We start from the raw sequence: 19,420 nt of genomic DNA, 5'->3' as shown, positions 1-19,420 counted from the left end.
TGGGGTGTGCACAAACGAGCAAATGCTTTGCCGCGACGTGTTTCTCGAAAATTCTTGTGGAATTGTGTAAAACGACGATGACATATATATAAACGCGCAGGGTCACCAATTCTTATACGACAGGTTTAAAACATATATTCTCCCTCAATTTTGACCCTCTATTAGACGGGCGCGAGGTAATTTTCGTTTAGAAATGATCACATATTTATTCTGAATGATAAGATCGATTTCTGAATATTCTACAATAAGCATCATATTCCAAAGATATAATATGCAAAGTACCCGAAATGACTAATGAACTAAACTTTATCGCAAAATGATGTTCTATAGTCCACAATTCGGACCGAAATGACAACGAGCGAGCGTTGCACAGCACAGGATTTATAAACACGTACAATCATTAACGCACGAATCTGAGCGAAATACTAATGAACATTTCTCGCCGCATCGTAAGGTAAAATAAATGCTGTCGCGCGGCTGTTTGTTTAGATCTTTTCTCCGAGTCTTTGGCGAACTAAGCCCGACCTTCCCGCGGTTGTACCGCTGTATATTCAGTGTTTATTGTACGCGTCAACGACCGTACTGCGGAATGTCGACGATATTTTAACAGTCTCGCGGCGTTAATTACTATTATACGGCACACAGCAGGCGCGTAGTGCTTGAGTAACAGTGTGCGGCTTGAAACGAGATACTCCGCACCTCGCAGACTCGCTGATACCACCTGTTGAGCCTTAACGTTCAAGCATTTCATACGGCGGGATGGTATACGCAAGGGGGAGAAGAGCTGGACATGATTGGCAGAAGGATACCGATGAGTGACAATCAGTGATAATGAGCGAGACAAATTAGAGATGAGAATCGCGAGAAAGTGTCTCCCGTGCTATAATTATCGTTGTAAACTATCTCTGATTATGTGATCGCGATAGAATAAGCCGACATCGATGAAAAAGGTAGTGTCCGAGATTCCTCGATGGAACATTAATCCAGCGTTAATCCAACAAGATCTACATCCCCATAAACATTAGTACTTTTACTTACACACGGCGAGTTACTTCTTGCCGCTTGCGGTTGCGGCTCTCCCCTCGATCCTCGAGCAAATGGTATACGGCTTGAAACGAGATACTCCGCACTTTAAGACTCATCAATACCACCTGTCGAGTTCTAACGTAATTCTTGCGCGAGCGGGAGGTCGAATCGAAACCGAACACATCGGACCCCGGTTGCTATCGTGGCGCCGTTGTTGTTCCCTCGAGAACGCATGGCGGAAAACGTTGCCTCCTCGACAGAGATCAATTAACGGACGATGATGGAAAATAGACGCCGATCGATTTATCAGGACTCATAAGTCAGAGTCTTATCGTAACAGCGCGTTATTGAATGAGCTTACCCGCGATTGCCCGCGCTGTAATTTTAACGTAATAAGTCCCATCGATCGGTAATTATGTTACTCGGGACAGAGACGGATGATAGACTCGAGATTGTATTCGTTAAAATCAATTCATCTCGTGTGAAACAGTTATATTACGAATTTTCGTTCGAATTGTGAAGCAATATTATAACGAGAGTTACTCAACGTCCTGTAAAAAAGTATCCTGTATATATTTCTTCTTTCTAGTTTTTGTTATATCAATATGACATTTTTACACATCTTTCTTAGGGAATATTAGCTGGTTTAATGGTACCGGTTGTGCACGGAGTGAAGGAAAGGGTAAACACGTGGCACCTGCACAGATATAAAAAGAATGAACTAAACAGGGGAAAAAATTCGCATTCGATGCTGCTGCACCAGAGGGTCGGTGATACCCTCGGGACAAATCGTTCTCGCACGTAGCCACCTGTTGCTCGTGCTCCCTTGGAATGCTCCCCTTCTGCGGAGAATGATCATTTAGAATCCACGCAGCTTTATATAACAACGCTGTTTCCCCGATCGCTCTCGTTTTCGATGTAAAAATAGTTGAATGGTATTTTAGGACTGAAATATTGCACGAACGCGCGCGAATCGTACGATTTGTTACGTAAACTCGTTTCTCCCTCAATATTATGGATTTACGTAGTCAAGTATTAAGAGATTAATACACGACCACCCCCAGAAAGATAACATCTAATTCACGCAACGTCAGTTTTTCGTTTCGGACAAACCAGTTTAGCAGAAATTACAAGCGTCGCGGTAACGACGCGGCGCCAGGAATGCCCAATTAGCTTCGACACTAAAAAGATAAAGGCGAGCGTCGCGAGAAAAAAGCAAGGGTCGTCGACGAAATAATGAACTTTTTTTTTACTTGGCGCCTTTATTGTCGTTGCCAGTGTATCTCGGCTTGGCAAATTGAGACAGGCGCTGCTTCTCTCTCTCTCTCTCTACCCCCCCTCTCTTTTTTTTATCCGTGCATCTCGACTCAATCTTAATATTCTTTCAAGGATTCAAAATCTTACATACTGCACTTCAAACTCTAAACTCTTTCGAGCCATGGAGGAGAAAGACAACTTCCGTCAATTCCCCGAAGACATTAGATAAATAAGGGATGGTGATATTTTGAGGATTGATAGCTCTGAAGCGCTATCGAGCTTACTCTAAATATTCTCTCATCTCAGCACGCAAGATACTTTACACACCTGAATACTGCCGCGTGCGAGCGGTCTCTTTTGATCAACAGCTGCGTTCAATAATTCATCCGCAACTCGATCGTACATCGGGGCGTTATGCCACTATGCTAGCCGCTTTGTCGATCGCTACAGCTTCGTATATGATGCGTTATCGAGTTTGTTTCAGACATATTCCTGTGTATCTATACGTTTTTGTTAGTATAAGTATTTAGTATATTCTCATAAAGATAATAAAAATTGTATAATTTTGTATCTGTCACTTATCTGTTTTTTTGCCTAACTTCGTTTATTATAAAAAACCTAAATAATTTACATTAATCCACTACAATATCCCACTGTGCTAATATACTCAATATAGCCATCGTACAACGATTTAAACTTCGGACGGATTTAATTTTCTCGATTCCTCGGAATTAATCCCTTCGTTCCAAAGATTTCGGAACGTGGCTGGAGAAAAGTGCGGCCCTGTAGCAGCCTCCCGTCGTGGACCGGTTCAAAAATACCTCGGATGCTCGCGCTGCGGGCGACCGGGCGCGGGTGAGAGGGGAAAAGAGCCCGGAGTGAAAAGAAAGAGATGGAAGAAGAGAACAACAGGGGGAGGAAGAGGCAGCAAGAACGAAAGAGAGAGAAGAGAACGCGCGAGAAGACGAAAGAAACTGGCTGAAAAGGAAAAAGATGCACGAAAGGACCACTAGCGGAGCAAAACGGGTGGAAGGAACGAGATAAAGATGCGCGCGAAAGAGAAGGAAGAAAGAGAAAGAGAAACGCACGCAAAAAGAGCGAAGTAGAGACGGAGAGAAGAAGAAGACAGCGGAAAGTAGAAAGAGACATTTATTAAGAGAGGAGAGAGGGAGGAAAGGAGACAGAAGAGAGCGAGATGCAACAACGCGAACAGGAGTAGGAATGGTAGGTAAAGCGAGACGAAGAGAAAATGAGAGAGGGGAGGGGAGGGGAGAGAGAGAGAGAGAGAGAACGAGAGGAGAGGGTGAGCATCGGAGTAGTGCGCGGCAGAACGTGTCTTTATTATACGAAAGGAACGGACGGAGGAACCCGCCGACCAAGAGGCCTGCCTCTGATGATGTTGTACTCACGACTCCCTCGTTCGCTCGTACCTACTCGCCGTTCGCGCTGCTCGCTCGACATTCTCGCGCACAGGATGCGTATATCGTCCGAGGAGAGCCGACTTTGCCCTTCGCACCACTCCGGAGGACCTCCGCGCTGGCCGGCGCGGGCGGGGATCCAGACGAGGAAGAAATCGGCGCGATCGTTAAACGATCAATTATTACTGGCTCCCTTCGTGCCACCCTTCTCCTCGCGCTCTCTACGCGTTCTTATTTCTTATTCGCCACACTGTTATCACAATAAAGATTAATTCTTGTTCATGCGTAACTGGGTGACGCGCCAAGGAAACTGTCCCTTAACTCGCGAGGAGTACCACGAATTAATTCTCGCGTCAACTGCATGAGCACGTATTCGCCATTATACAATTATTAAGTACTCAAGTGGCATGGAAATATCGCGGTAAATAACACGTGTAATTGTTCCGCCTGCGAAAAATGTTAGTGGTATCGGACAAGCTCGATCTCTGTCCCGCGACCACTAATGACACTGAAACCGTGACATCGTGGTAGGTAAGTGCGTACACGCGGGCGCGCGCTACGGGAACGACGTGGTAAAATGAAGAAGTTGTGTGGTGAAGAAGTTGTGCGTGAACACTCGGCGGATCTGGATCCACAGAGCCATTAGTCGGCTGAAGCGCGGACCAATAAAAGCTCGGTGCTGCCGTCCACTGGCCATAAAGTCGTAGGATTCCTTGTTATGCGCCCGTGCAACTTCGCTCGGGGACTGCGGTGCCGTGGAGAATGGCGATAAGAGAGAGAAGAGGAGAGTGGTCCGAAGAAAAAGGGAGGAATAACAAAATACAACCGTAAGATAGAATAAAGAGAGAGGAGAAAAGAAAGAGAGAGAGAGAGAGAGAGAGAGAGAGAGAGAGAGAGAGAGAAGCGTGGCATGGCTTCCAGATTCCAGTGGGAAAAGGAAAAGACTCGGTCCCGAAGAGAGAAACGTGCGCGGGGGCAAAAGATAGAAAAAGGCGCTAAGAAGGCGCGGCTCTTATAAAATCGTAGCCTGCTCCTTTACTGGCATCGGGGCGGGAAATTATGTGTACGTTCCGCCGCGGAACCTGTTTCGGGTCGTTTCTCGCGTATAATTGGAACACGTCCGGAGCACAGCGCGGGACACTTAAGCCGCGACGCATCGACGCGTACAACTTCCTTTGAACTTTCGACACGATCGATCTAGATAGCTCCGATCTAAGAGAAGGGTGATCACTTAATCACGATTTAATTTCTCTAGACGAGAAACTCTGCAGGCGAGATAGAAATATAGGAACAAAAGAACTAAAGTTTGATCGACTTGATCATATCCCTCTATAATTAAATCTATAAATCGCGATAAAAATGTTGGTGAAAAATTTGATAAAAGACGCGGGTGAAAGTGATGAGCGACAATGCGCGAATGCAAGGGTTTCGCGATCGCGTTTATCATAGTCATGCTCTCGTTATCCTCGGCTACTCTTAGAAAAGGAAAGCCGCATACTGAAGGATTAACGAACAAAATAAGAAGAGACGTCATTTTTCTTCGAAGATGAAATGTGTCGCTTGCAAGAAGTCACCTGAGGGAGCGTATTTGCGCGGTCGGCCGAAAATTAACGCGGTGACGGCGATTAATGGCCCGAGCCGAGTCAGCTCGCGCGATTTAAATCTCGCCCCTGACTATACGCCGCGTTTCTTCTCGCATCTGCTCTCAACGTTTTTGCCGTTCCTCCGCGACAGCGTCACAGGGTTATCCGAGTGCCATGAACTCGTGAAGTCAGCGTCCGACTCGTCCGCGACGAATTTCTCACAGTGCGAAACGTAAAACTCTCTCGAGACCTATTCGTATACCTATTCTGACGTTTGAGTGAATCTTGCGGGAAAATTGCGGTACCAGAGATAACGCCAATACCGAAAGGTCGCCGTTGGATTCTTTTCGCCAATGTGCGTCAGATTGTCGACATATCGGAAGCCGTAGGTCCGCTTCATGCGCGCGTAAATAACACAGTGCTCGATGTACACAAATATTAATTACCAGCGGTAGCCGTGTGCCTTTGATAAAAAACCATCGGCGCACATTTCATTATGGGCTATCCCTTTTACGAGGTAACCCCTTCGATGTATAATCACCGGCCTACCGAATTAATGAAAGCAAAATTAAAGGCCGAGTCGCCTCTCATTAATCTCCGCCGCCAGGGGATGGACATCGGCCAGGGCGCGCGTAAGAAGCAAATGACGGGTATGAAAAGATGATGGACGCGAGTTTTCGGGACACCCCGTAGCGCACGACGGCGCGCTCTCGTCGAGGTCCCTGACTTAAGTGATGACGGCTATAATGCTTTATATGCAAGGGAGAGTAGGTGGATAAAGAATTTGTGAAAGAGTATACGGTGGGCTGTCAACACGCTATAGTTATTTGATGTTTTGTCGCGTTTTTCAAATCGATATTTTTACTCTGATCAAAGCAATACGTCACAATACTGTAATCTCATCGTTATACTTAAACAATTGATAGAAATATTGCACAAAAGGGAAAACAATGAAGGAAATAAGGCGAACAACGCGTTTCTCTAGCATTTTTCTCGAAGGAAGGCTCCGCTGGGTGGAATTTCTTCCGCGATAAGTCAGACGGCTTGATACCACCGAGCCGCGACGCGGACTGCAGCTTCAATTAACGCGGCCCATTAAGAGCGATTTACATCAGCTGCGGACGCGCGCGCGAAAAGAATGTCCCGCTATTGAGCCTAATGGACCTGTTTGCACCTACCCTTCATGTACGGCCCTGTTGCGCTAACGAGCACTGTAATGCGCAACGGATATGTGATTCTATTGCAAATCTTGGAGATATCACTTCGAAAATGTAGATTTTTTTTTTACTTTAAAAATCGCTTCTCGCGTGGTTATGCTTGAAGAACGTAACGGGCATGATGAGCAACCACGAGAAACGAGATCTCTAATTAGAGAAAATGTACGGGTATCGTCCGATTCTGCCGATCGACGACGTAAACGTTTCCGCTCTTTTCGCCGAGCGATACGGAGTTATGGTCGTCGGTTTGACGTGCGGCTGTACGGTCATTCTCGCGCGATATCTTGCATACGAAAGTATAAGTGTCCGCCGCGTTCCGAGACTTCCAATTGGAATAATGGATATATGAGGGGAAGAAAGACGACGCGCGCACGCACACGCGCATACGTTGCATCGGCGGGCGCTGCACCGCGTCTAAAAGCTCGATTCTGCGGTCGGCGAGACGCCGCGGAATTACGTCGGGTTATTTAAATTTATTAATTGAGCGATATCAATGAACTCGCGCGCTAACAGTGCCCTCATTGAATTCACTCCGGCTAGACCGGCTTCACGGTAACTCTGCACGTCCGCGACCGTCGTGCTTCACCTAAGACGACGAGGACTCTCCTCTTCTTCGATACGTGCATCCGATTTCTTGCGTTTCTAGGAAAGTTTCTAAATTAAGACACTTCTTGTCGTATCATCGAGAATTCCATAGCTTATTCATTCAATAACTATAGCAGAGAAGATATAAAATAGAATAAGAATCGGTTAGGAACATTAATAAAGACATCCATCTGCCTGTGTCATGCATCCTAACATTTTTGTGATCTTTTTTTTTTTAATTTACTTTGTGTCAAAGTTTTTATAAAGCTGAAACGTAAGTATAGATAAGGCTTAAGCTTAACGTGCAGCCTTATCTTCGAGACAACTTTCGACTCATCGCGAGGCAGAACGCGGGATTCGGTTGTCGTGTCGACTCGATTATTGGCGGGCCAATCATTTTAATGGCTAATGTCAACCGAGAGCGACCGATAACCCCGTGCGATAAAAGAAGCATATTTTGCAGAGATCGGTGATTGTATTGTGGTGATGATCGAAGCGTGTGAGCGTTCAATTATAAATTAATCATAAAGTCACATTGCTGAGCTCTTTAATTTAGCCGAAGAATTTAGTTGAGAAGTTTTCGCTGGAGAAATTCCTGACGTTTACTTTCGCATCTGCGGTGGCCTAAAAGGCGAGCGAGGTGCAACGATCCTCGCGTTCTCTTCCTTCAAGCGAGTTCCATTGAAACGACGTGCAGCGATTTCCTAACCCTTTCGTCAGTCGGACGTCCGAACGACAAAAGCGGCTGAAAACGAGATATACCGAGTATAAGTTGAGTGACTAATGAACGGTCGGTAGTCCGCGAAGAAAGTGGGCGGTGAAAATTAAATAGCAGGCGCGTCCAAAAAAATAGCAGAACGTTTTCGGTCGTCAGGTGCCGCGGCGACTGCACCGCTTAATCCTGATTAATATCCCTGGAAACTCGCGCTAATGCTAATGCCAGCCAGACCGCATCTCTTCTCGGCTCATCCCGTGTTCCCTTTTCTTCGCCTTCGTCATCGTTCAGATCTTCACCGGTCGACGACTTCTATCGCCATTCCGAATTTACGAATGTGTGATCCCAGAATTTTTATCCCCGTTTAAGATTAATATTTAGTTATCATCGGTTTCAGGAACATTTATTTTATATATTTTTTTAAGAGATTGATAATCAACGATAAGAAAGAAAATTTTGCCAATAAAACTGTAGAAGAAACCCGATTTTATTCAATTTGTCGTGCTAGAAGCGAGGATACGTTCTCGGTGTGAGAGCCCCTTGAGAATCGTGACCGACGATTGAGTTGTATCCAGCGTTTGTTAAGGCCGCTAGAGTGAAAGAGCGAAAGAGAGAGAGGAAGAGAAGGAGGGAAAGAGTACGACGAGGAGGAGGTAAAGGAGGAGGAAAAGGAGGAGCAGGAGGAAAAGAGGGACAAGTCGACGAAGGGATGGAAGCGCGAGGGAGAGAGAGGATTCCCGATCGAGACGTACGAGACGATGCATCATCTACGGTCGCCCGTGAATCGGACGAGGATGAGGATCATGGAACGTTTTCGTGCGAGCAGGACGCAGGACGTAAATTCACGTGCACACGAGCGAAGGAGCGCGCGTCCGCGTGCGCGCACCGGACAAAGAGGCACTCGTGCAGTAAACTCGCACGATCTTCGTGGCGCGTAAAACCGCCTTTGGTCGCGTATATACGAACATACGAGGCACGAACACGTAAACGCACGCACGTATAAATTGTATTGACAACTGTTCCGCAAAAATAGCGGAGCAGTCAAAGAAAAAAAACACTCGGGAACTCGCGCGAGCGAGTCGTTGAATATTTTGCATTGACGATTAAAGCTTTAAAAAAAAATCTGTCTGAATGGCGAGAGAAAGAGAGAGATTGAGATGAACAAAATTCATCTGCTCGCTCTGTCGCGAAATCCTCGACGCAGTCGATCGAGATACACGTCACGTCAATTTTTGAGACGAGCACGGAATGAATACGTACCACGCGTCCCGAGAGTGCGATTACGGACGTAGGAGTGGTGGAGAGGTTGCCCGGGGGGCAAGCATCTGGCCGTAATTACTAAATTATCCTTTAACTCCGCCGTCTACTCGGGACCGTGCCGCGATCTTATCCGAGAGGAGAGGGTTGTGCCTAGGTTTACTCAGCCAGGCCGAGTGAAACGATCGCCGTTTATCGTCGGCATTCCCGTGGCAAGAGCGGGACGAAGCCACGGGCCTCGGGTAGATAAGGACGGTAGAGGCGGAACGCGGGTTCGTTTTGTTAGATGTCGGCACGTTAAATTCTCTGGTAATCGGTACCAGCGAGCGTCATCGATGTCAGAATGATTCGTTCGGTTATCCGCGAGCCGCCGCAGATATTCCAATTTATCGCGGAACTCGTAATCGCCGATCGTTCGCTTTCTGCGGGAAATGCACCTAATACATATGCAAACACATGCCATCCATACTACATGTTGTCAGCTATTTTTGTAATATTTGCGAATGTGTGATTTTAAAAAGAGCGTCTTTCAGTCCTCAATAACGTATCTACGATATCAACTATTATTTACGTCTATATAATAGCAATTGACGAGTTTTGGCGAAACGGCGAGCATTTTTTCGATAATGATAGCTATATCATCGTAAAGAGTTAAGAATATATTTGCAGCTATTATTTAGAACAAATATCTACCTATCAACTTGACGTACGTGCGATCGATCGATAGATCCCGGGTGATCTCATGGAACAGCCGCTCTGCGATCTTTATTTTTTTTCTTTTTTTTCTGCAAGCCGCCAAGGGCTGGGAGAGGTTAAGCCGAGCAGATAGGTAGATATTCGCGGTAGGACGATCTTGAAGGTAAGAGGCCAACCGAAGAAGGCACGAGGAGGAACGAAACGGAGTGGAACACGGTGGAGAAGAGGCCGAGGAGAGGGCAGCGAGCTGTCCAGGTCGATGATGCATGGTACCAACGACTCGGTCGTGCTACTCCTCTGCGAACTTCATCTTTGATGCCGCTCCGCTTGCCTACTCCATATCTTCGCTTCTTCCCAACGTCCTCTTGTAATATTCGCGCACGGAATCCTCAATTTCCTTTCACGACCGACCGATGAACGGTCTAGACTCGAGAAAGTCTAGTGGAAAATTGAATTATTTAAATCTAGCGACTTAAGATTTTCCAATATGAACGAATTTTCGATGTAGCATTGAAATTGTCGTCTTTCTGCTCTACGCAACGTTTGAGAAAATCGCCATATATTTTGGGACATTTTATCCTTAATTGGAATCACCACGCAAATTTCTCCCTTCTCTCCGTCGTCCTTGATTTCGCTTTTATTTTGTCGTGTGCTCCGACTGTTTCTCCGTCGCAAATCTCGCACCTGCCGCGAAGAAGGATGAAGACATACCGATCGAGAGTTCCCGCTGCGAGACGCATTAGTCGTTACCCGGGATACATCGGACGTCCCTCTTATTCCTTGGCCGTGCAAGCTCGGTTCTGCATTCATACAAATGCGCGCCTCGAAGCGGCATTAACGTTCGTTATCGTCCGCTATCGCGTTCGTGGAGTGACGCGTCTCGAAGATTCGCGACAAAACTCGTTTCTACTCGTACTTATTTACGAGCGTTGTTGTACGCGACCGATAATAGAGTCCGCGTGTCTTGTCAGTGTTTAATTCAAAAGAAAAGCAATATAAATGTAAAATAATTAATAAAAAGTTATAATTGTAGTTTCTTAACCCTAGGGCACACAGCATAGCTCCCAGACCCAGACGAAACTTTGCTTCTTCGGAATTTTCTATTTTTGATATTTAGTTTTAACTTGATAACTTGACAAAATAAAACTTTTCGGTATTAATACCTATTCAGGCATATTCCTAAATTTCACAGCTTTAAAATAACAAAGTCCAAAAATATTAATCTGAACCAGAGTTACAGCCTATCAAAATTACATGGGTCTTCCAGACCTTCCAGGTGTGTGTTTTTAGGACACTCCAGAAGCTGTGCGCGATATAACAATTAAAGGAACGTATAGCTAGCTCAATTTTTGTCTACAGATTAAGCTAACTCGCGAGATCAATAAGGAAGTAAAACAATTTCTTAAAGTTTACACTATTCGATAACTTGATAAATAGCTCGATGATTTATAGCGGTCTTTATCCTGCAGCAGGAAAGACTGATAGGGTGAAGGAGCCATTTGGAGAACCATCGCGCGTGCCCCCGACAATGATTTGTTGTCGACGAATCGAAGGCAAGCAGGCCGAATCGTACGAGCGAACGAATGCTTGATACCTGCCGTGGATTGGCCGGTAATGCGATCACGTTTCGCGGTGAACCGATCGAGCGAAATGCCCGGCTAGCCAATCGGCCAATCGATTTTACGAGCGCGCGAGAAAATCAAGGGGCGGCTTCGGATGGACGAAGGAACCTCGTTCGCTCCCGGCTCTCGAACCTATCGCAAACATTGCGAGATGAATTCGGCACACGCGGCACGTTCCCAGCAATGGCGCGGACATTAAACACGTCGGGGCTGCGAAATTTCCCAAGCAAGAATTCCGAAAGGGGCATTCTCTGCTTTCGCCCGTGGAAACTGCTTCTCCGCGAAAGGAGGAGAGATCGTTTGGCGCGCATCGGCGTAGGTCCGTCGTGAAAGTTGAGACTGATACACAAGGAAGCATTCTCGATCATTTGGACGTCCACTCGAACGTTCGGTAAACGTTGCGGGATATTATCTTTCGTTTGCACGCGAGAGAAGCGTTTACTCTTTCGATTAAGAGGGGCCTCTGCCCACGTGGCACCCGTGTTTCTTCGAAGAACGGAAACTCAGGTGCGAATATAGAAGATGCCCAAGGGTCGCCAATATCGGGAGTTAACTTTCTGAGAATATAAATTTCTTCTAAAATTATCATTTTAATATTTTCTAATATCAATATATGAATAAAATATGTAACTTTCTTTTCAAAAATAACTTATACGATTTCTTTCTTTCTTTTTCTAAATAACGCTAAAAAAATGATTGGCGATTATCGAAGCGTTAATTTTATCCTACCGGTTTGAAAACAATTCCGCGTTTATAACATATGTATGTACCAGTCATATACTTATATCGCGATGCGAAATGTTCATGCGCCTCTGGAATCTCATTAAATCAATAATCTCAACATTTTCATATTTTAAACGTTTTTAAAATAGCATTATTAATTATTTCATCGTACTACATATACAACCACATATCGGTAAAAATTTCTATGATCACGGTTATGCGCGCGTAAAGTCCACGACATGTTACGAGACATGACGTAATTTATGAGCCAATAACACTCAAGCTCTCAATCGGCTCCCTCGCAAAAATTGTGACGGCATTTATCGCCGATGTGTTAATTAGTGCATCCACCGGTGGCGCTCAATGTGAGTCCCACGCGTTCGCGCTGGACGAGGACACATGAGTTTTTCGACCGGCACGTAAGACTCGGTTTTTTTTATAGAAAGAAGCGCCTGTTGACCGGCGTGGGCGGGCCGCGTTTTTAGGTCAAGCCCGAAAGAAGTATCGCTCTTGTGCTCATCGGCTGCGCATGTTTCGTGTCGGAGCACGACGCGTGAAAATCTCCTCGGTGGAGATTCGTGGAACGTACATACGTGGAGTAACAAGTTGCCACGGGTTTCCATCGTTAAGACCTCCGTAGAATCGTTATCGACTCTGGAAGCGCATGGGGAAGCGTGGGTAGCGCACCAGTGAGAGCAATCGTTCCAACTCGCGCGCAATCGCGCACGCATATAGGTGCGGGATGCAAGGTGAAGTCCGCGCGCACGCAGATACGTAATAATTTCCACACGTGGCGCGAGATCGCACGCGTGGCGTAACCGGCGCGGCGTGCGCCCTGATTTACGAGCGGCGCGGATTAAACGCGATCCGCGCCTTTCAGCGCCGTTTCGCGTTTACTCATCCGCCGCTTTACATAATTCCCGACGTGCGCTAGATTGCTCGCTCGTGGGAAGGACGCGTATCGGAAAAGCTACCACGATTGTACGCTTTTAACGCGAGTAACGACGATGTAAATAATCTCCGCTGTTATGTACGACAATTGTATACATAAGACTATCGAAACAAATTACAATTTGTACTATTCGTTTAAACGTAAATTCTCGCATGCTTATTTTAAGATCAATCATAGCGACAATTGCCTGATAAAAGCAAACGCGATATTTTTCGATGATAGTATATATTTATCATAAAGTAATTTTTAAAAAAACAAGAGCCGTTTCTGTTGGAAAATGATGGACGATAATCGCGCGATTGTTGCTACATCGATAATTCTTGCGAATACTGGTTTCTCCAGATAAAAGATATGGCGTTGCCATGATAAAAAAGAAAAGGTGCGGTATCGGCGATTTTAGATGGAAATAGGAAGATAGTGACGCAATTTATGAAAATAGTTATGCTACGCGTTTCTCCGACAAGTCGAAGACGAACGTCGGCTATACACAAAAAAAAATAAATGTTAAATAATAATAAATAAAAATGTCAAACCGACCCACGGGATATCAGTTGAAGTATAATTCGCGAATTTGGGCACGCAATCTGTGTTGCGGGAAATAAACGTTAAAACATATCGATATACTGTCGATATATTAGAAGGAAAGCAATTTACATACTCATATGTACGTAAAACAATCTATCAACCTTCTCGTAAGAATTTAAATTTCTTTTCTTGATTGAACTATATAAAATGACTTCATTCAAGCAAGTTTTCTTCGTTTAACGCAATACAATATCTTATTTCAAGATTTCCACGTTCAAACTAAAGATATTTTCAAATCAAGAGTGTTCTTTTTTTCCGCGCGGCTTTTCGGCAACACGAGTGCGGTGTGGTTGGAGGAGGGGCGGGGGGGTAAGCTGACTAGGTACACCCCGCGCGCCGTGCGCAGCGCGCCTAGTCAGCCTACCTCCCCCCCTCCGTTCCGACGTCACCGCCTAGTTGCTCCGCGACCTCCGCGTACTGTCCGAGTGTTCTTTTCTATCGCGCCCGTCGTTGTATATTTTGCAGCACCTGTTCGTTGAACGAGAATCGTGGATCGCCATCCGGCGTCCGGGGTGTCGAGGATCGTCGAGGAGCATCGAGTGGAGCACCGTGACGGATTAATTGAGGAAGGTGATCGCACTTGCCTACGATATTTGCGTAACGGTGGTATCCGCGCGTACATATCCGCCATAGCGGTGCGTCGCCGCGTCGCGTCGCTTCTCCAACTTTCGTGCCGGTCGGGAGTGCGTCGCGTTAAAAACCGGAGTAAATATACGATCGTTCTGAGGTGTCTAATCGATTTCGTCGGGCAAGTTAACGCGCGTATCGTGAGACTCTCGCCCGTTCCGCGTTATTCGCGAGTGCGTCGAGGATGTAGCTGTGCAACAAGACCAAGGAACATCGGGGAATCGTCGCGACGGGGGATCCCGATGGAGAGAGGCGATCTCGCTGTTCATCTACGATAATTGGGTGAGTGATAAATTTCTCAATTACTTCCCGCATGCGCGCTTCTTCGTCGCACGTCGCGAAGAAAGGATATCCCGAAGTTTATGTTCCGAAACGCGAGAAACGCATTACCGGGCGCAAGTGCGTCGGCGTTTTGAAACGCCGTTATATTCGAAAATAAACAACGTTTTTCTAAGTAATTTATCGTCGCGCTATCGCGCCGCGGCACCCCGTGATTCTCTTTGACGCGCCGAATCGAGTGGATCGCGATTGCCGGAGCTTAGGAGAGGCCAGACTCCGAGAGGAGAGATTGAGTTACAAAGATAATCGGATGCACGCCCATTCGCACGACCACGCATCTCGATATCTTTTAGGCGCGGTTCACAACGCGAGAGTTGAATTCCTTCGAGATACCCTTCGTCGATGACTCCCCCCCCCCCCCGCCCCCCCCCCGGGTACCGACCCCGCGCCCCCGTCCGTTAGGGTAGAAGTTTTAAGATCGCCGGGGCCACCTTGTTTACATCGACGGCCGATCGATCGCCGTTTGCATCGGCGTGAAATACACTCCGCGAACGCTGATGAGATGATCATTAACGATAATCGGCGCCGCTACCGAGGAAACGATTGATTTCGCTCGCGCGTAAGGAATAGGCGGAGTTAATTTCAAATTACTTATCGGAGGGATTATTAGAAACGATTTAGCGATCGATTTTATTAACAGCTTGAAAATTAAATCGAATTAGCTGAGACTCGGTCGAATTTATATACCTTCGGGCGGCGTTAACGATCCCGATGGAATTTCCGGGGCTTTGATATCTCGATCCCTTTCGATCCGCGAGTGCCTCTCGAAAGAGAGATTTCCGACCTCTATGAATTCGAAGATCTATATTCTATAGAGATCTTGGGCGCGCGGGCGAGGCGCGGTGGGGTTACGGAACGCGCGACGGGGGCAGATGGGCTCGGCAGCGCACACAAAAGCGATAAATCAACGTAATAAGTCGGACCTGGGAAGAAACATCGAGTCCATAAAGATGTTGGTTTAGGACACACACGCATTTCTCCGAGGCGTGCCCTTCGCGGCACATCGCGGCTCTCCCTCTCGCCTCCCCCCCCCTCCCCGCCCCACCCCCGTCGCCCGCTTAGAAAATCATGAATCGCCTCCGATCTCGATCTCCGAGAGCCGGGGCACACCCGCGTGTCGTGGGATCTAATAAAGAGAAAGATATAGCCCGGTACTCGTGTTTTCTCTGTATATATAAAAATGTTTTGCTTACTAGCTCTCGTTCAGAATCACCGTCAAAGCGTGAGATAATAAACACCGATCCACGGGATGTCAGTTGAAGTATGTGCGAATTTGGGCACGCACAATATCTGTGTTGCGGAAAATAAACATTAAAAAATTTATTTAACCGTCGATATATTAGAAAAAAAGCAATTAATCGTCTACGACTTATGAAATTTTTCGCCTATATTATTTTAGTAATACAAAATGAAATATAAAGATACTGTATTGTTATAATTCTTTTAAACAATTTGTAATGCTTATATAATTTTGTATACTGTATCACTTTTGTTCATAGTAATGTATCGTTTATAAATTAGTGGTTTGCTTTTACTTCGACGAGGCAAGCAACGCCGCGAGTATTTTGCCTCTGCTCCTCGTTCCCCTACATAAAGATTCGATTTGGATCTTTCGAAGCTTCCTCCTCTCCTTCCGAGAACGGAGGAAGTCGAACGTCGGGGGAAGAACCGAAAGATTAAAGGGCGGAGTTAATGGCTCAATTAGCGCGGCTGGCAAGCAGCAAAACACGGAATGGAACACGGAATGGAACTCGGACGGAAAAACTCACGCGGCGGCTAGGATCTCTCGAATTTTACGCGCGGGAAAATTGGATCGTCTTTTTAGAAACTTCGTTTCACATCGGAAGAGACGATGAATCTCTTCAAATAATAATCGTTCTAGAACACATATTAATATTTTCAATTTTTATTGCGCATCCACATCCACGTACAACTTGACAACATAATCAGTATTTCTCAATACATAATACTGTTAAAATCTCTCTTTAGGCAAGAACACTCGTATGCGTACTCATCGTAAAATATTAATGATTGTTTGCAATGTTATCCGGAGAAAAGCCGAAGCGCTAATAAAACGTGAGGCAGGACGTTCGCCCGCACATTTTTCTATCCGGCGAATATAAACGCGGCCCGACAGTCGGGCGATAACTCGAGACTTTATTGTCCGAGAATATCGCCGTTCCAGGGGACGCCGATTTTCGCCACGGAATTGCTCGGCTACTCGACTTTAGCCGGGTTTATGGTTTTTGACGTAGGCGCCGCGCGCGCGTTGGCAAAGAAAGAAAGGATCAACGCCGTACGCGCGTATATAGCGTGGCGCGATCCCCGACTCGCAGAAAGCCGATCTTAACGATTCCCGCGCGGTCCGGCGGAATCGATGATAAAATCGAAGAACGACGCGCCCGTCGGCGACCGGCACTAAAGTCGTCCGAGGGGCTCGGCTTTATAGTTTCCGCGGCACGGATACCCGGTGCCCGGTGCGACGAAAAAGAAAGCTTAACTGGAAAACCGTGTCCGCCGCCTCTGTCAGCTGTCATTACGCGTCGTTAACTTGACAGTGGACAGAAAGTCAACGGGCGACCGGCGGCGTGCGGACGGATCTATATGGTCGGCCTATACAGGGATTACGAGACGGTCGGTGCGCCTCGCGGATAGAGCGGTTATCTTTATGCCGTTTCTAAGAAGATTCTCGCCTTCCCTCTCGCCATCTCCGTGTTTCTCTCCGCGCTTTTCGTTTCACGCTCCGGTGATCGCGGCGCGTTCCTTCATCTCGCTCTCAGGACTGCCCAAACTGACCTGTGTACAACCTTCTTTTTCCTTGGTATCTAATGATCGTAGAATGTATCGTTTATACGATAATCATCTCGTCAAACTTAAAGCATACATGAAGTTTCGAAAATTACGTAAAAACTCAAAAATTATGCCTAAAGATAAGGATATTATTTTATCGTTTCAATGATTTACACGGATTTACATGTAATAATATGACTGTACACGAATAATAAATCCCATTACGTAAATCGAACACATAGATGTGTCAAATAGATAAACATATTGTTAAGAATGAAGTGGTCAAAAAAGAAAAAGGACAATTTATTCCCGTGCGAATTATCTTACTTCACTAAACCAGCATAATGGTACGCGCCCGAGTTCGGGTAATCCCCAAATGGTGTTCCACATGAGGAAACATCCCCGTTAATCTGTCGCTTGTAATCCCCGCACCTTCGCCGAAGGGACGCGCGATTGAACAACCTCGACAATCGGATTAACCCCGCGGCGGGTGAGAGAAGCGGGACGCCTTCTTCCTCGGACACCGGACGCGACTCTCGATCGGAGGGGCGCGGTTTACACACGCGGTTTATACATTTAAACGGTCAGATATTCGAGAGATGTGTTGCTCCTACGCACGCACGCGGGGGAACCCTCTCCCGGGCCATTCTCCCGGGGGCCCCGGCTCTCGAGGAAGAGATCCCGGAGTGGTAAATTCTCGAACGCCATAACACCGCCACCGTGCGTTTGTTTGGACAAGGGCATTATGAGATTTTATGCGAGCCACGCGTGCTTCGTCGACTTACAACGTTGTTTATGCACCCAGCGGCACACCTCGCGCCTGCCTACCTCCTCCTTCGCCTCCTCCGTCCCCCCCTCCCCCTCCCCCCGCTCCGGAAAGAACAGCCCGCCGCACATTGTCGGCTCGTTCTCCGACCCACCCTTACTTTTCTACGTTGCGGTACATTTTTCTCGTTCCCATCTTCATTCAAAAAGACCTCGACGACCTTAATACAAGGTGTTACAGAAATCAGAGCGCGTTGTTATCTCAGAAAGCGCGAATCATGGTTTTCTTAACACTCGACGAAATATCGTGGGAGCCGTGCGAGCAGAGATCGGACTCTAAAAATATTTCCCCTCTGTATCGCGAGAGATGCTCGAAACAGCGACACGTATCAATATTAAATCTCGCGCATCATCGGGTTACCATCTTACTTGAACACTCTGCGTAACTCATTTATTTCTGAACATATTTCACATTCCGATTTAAAATAACGTAACTGTTATATTTATCACGTTATTCCAGAAGCAATTTATAAACGCTAAAAATTTTATCAATATTGCGCGCCATGCAACAATAGTGACAAAATGAACTATCGGTAGCGTCGTTATCTCTCGACTTCCGCGAATCTTTTGTCTCGTCGACCGTTTATACGCGCGTACTGTTCATCGAGGGAACGAAAAGCACATCAGTGATAATGAATATTTATTTGAACGAAACGAGCGGCGAGAACCTTTTGACGCGCCGCAATCTCGGTGGGGATACACCGACTCGGTTGAAGCAGACAAAACAAACCCATCTTATCAACGAGTACCATCGCTTAATTGTGTCATTAAAGCGATTAGCCTCGGAACGAGTCATCCCGACTAGGGGTACACTTCTCACGGGTGGCGAGAAACGTCATCCGTTACTATAACTTCTAATAGCATTATTTATTTCTTTCATTATGATTATAAATTTATTTACAATGACGTGTACTTGTCTCTAAAACCTAGTCATAAATACAATTCTGTAAAAAATGGCCGTTTATTAATCATGTAATTAATTTGTATAAAATATGTAGTTTAATTCCCACAGTTATTTGATCATTTAACATTGGTTTGATGAGTCACGTTATGTTTGTATTATTTTTATATTTATTATAATTCTAACCGCGTTCATTAATCATGCTATTAATTTTTATAAAATGGTTTAATCTCCACAGTTTGTAATACGATTATTTTATTATTTAACATTGGTTTAATGAGCCATTATTTTTATATTTATTA

The 19,420-nt window shown here is 46.0% G+C and overlaps 1 protein-coding gene and 1 long non-coding RNA gene across 2 annotated transcripts in view; one reads left to right on the top strand and one right to left on the bottom strand.

Annotated features, from left to right (window-relative positions):
* The window catches only part of LOC139776190 (uncharacterized), a 113,106-nt gene that overhangs the window by 32,201 nt on the left and 61,485 nt on the right, over nucleotides 1–19,420 (top strand). Inside the window, exon 2 of the long non-coding RNA XR_011719024.1 lies at nucleotides 14,102–14,545. This is a non-coding gene — a long non-coding RNA (uncharacterized lncRNA). The remainder of the gene's footprint in view (nucleotides 1–14,101; nucleotides 14,546–19,420) is intronic.
* Nucleotides 1–19,420, bottom strand: part of Ci (cubitus interruptus) — a 79,058-nt gene that overhangs the window by 52,704 nt on the left and 6,934 nt on the right. The window lies entirely within an intron of this gene.

The sequence above is a fragment of the Temnothorax nylanderi genome, unplaced genomic scaffold, assembly GCF_030848795.1.
Source record: "Temnothorax nylanderi isolate EJ_2023f unplaced genomic scaffold, tnyl_v1.0 TNYL_tig0005_pilon, whole genome shotgun sequence".
In the NCBI taxonomy this organism is placed as follows: domain Eukaryota; kingdom Metazoa; phylum Arthropoda; class Insecta; order Hymenoptera; family Formicidae; genus Temnothorax; species Temnothorax nylanderi.
Note: the sequence above shows the minus strand (reverse complement) of the source record. Positions and strands in the feature narration are given on the sequence as shown.